This window comes from Egretta garzetta, unplaced genomic scaffold (assembly GCF_000687185.1).
Source record: "Egretta garzetta isolate BGI_Z169 unplaced genomic scaffold, ASM68718v1 scaffold9, whole genome shotgun sequence".
Classification (NCBI taxonomy): Eukaryota; Metazoa; Chordata; class Aves; order Pelecaniformes; family Ardeidae; genus Egretta; species Egretta garzetta.
Genome location: NW_009260763.1, coordinates 1,966,646 through 1,967,843, shown reverse-complemented (window position 1 = coordinate 1,967,843; position 1,198 = coordinate 1,966,646).

Sequence of the window (1,198 nt, the reverse complement as noted above, 5' to 3'; positions counted from 1 at the left end):
AAGGAAGTTTGTACAGAACCTCCCTAATGATGGGGCATGAAGCACACACCACACCAAGCAGATTAATGAGGGGAAAAAAAATACAGAGCTTCAATTCCCTTAATATTTCTCTTTCCTGTCACCTCCAAGGCATCTGCATCTGACTTGTAAAATCAGGTCTTGATGTCTTTATGTGTCATGTTTTTATCTAAGAGAGTATAGTAATATGCATCTGTATCATGTCATGCAGACTTTCCAACATTTGCAATGTGAATTCTGAAGGCTGCAAGACCTTGTATAAACACACACTATTGTCAGCTTCCAGCCTCTGTGCCAGATCCCAGATTTCAGGTAGTCAAAATACAGTGTTTACAAATGCAAACAGTAATGACGTATCCAGGGTCCTTCTCAAAAATCCTCATACAAACAAGACCAGACATACAGACCTGGTCCCAGTACAAGGGAGATATGGACATACCAGAGGGAGTTCAAAAAAAGGCCGTGAAGATGATGAAGGGACTGGAGCATCTCTCCTAGGAGGAAGGGCTGAAAGAGCTGGGACTGTATAGCCTGGAGAAGAGAGGGCTCAGGGGGAATCTCATCAATGTATATAAATGCCTGATGGAAGGAAGACAAGGGAGCCAGGATCTTCTCAGTGGGGCCCAGCAGCAGGAGAGGGCAAAATGGACGCAGCTTAGTACACACAGAACTCCATGTGAACATAGCAAAGCACGTTTTATTGTGAGCACGGTCAGACACTGGGGTGGGCTGCCCAGAAAAGTTCTGGAGTCTCCATACTTTGAAGTATTCCAAACCCACCTGGACATGGTGCTGGGAAAGCTGCTCTGGCTGACCCTGCTTGGGTCAGGGGCTGGACCCCTTCTCAAGAGGTCTCCTCCCACCTCAAGCATTCTGTGGTTCTCTGAGAAGGCAAACTGCGCCCCTCTGCCTTTCCTAAGGAGCAGGCAGCATGAACAGGCCTCAGCCGGCAGGCATCAGCAAAGCCAACACGCGTCCTGCAAGACCCCTGCACGGAGAACCAGCAGCACCGACGCTAGAAATGTTTCTAATCCCAGCGGAGGCCGCGCTGTAGCACAACAAAACCCAGCCTTCCCTCCGCCGGCGTCAACTACGGGCCTCTCTCCAGTGCTCATCCTCACACTCTCAGGTTGCTCCAGACCTTAATATGCTGGAAAAATATATTCATAGGTCAAAAAAA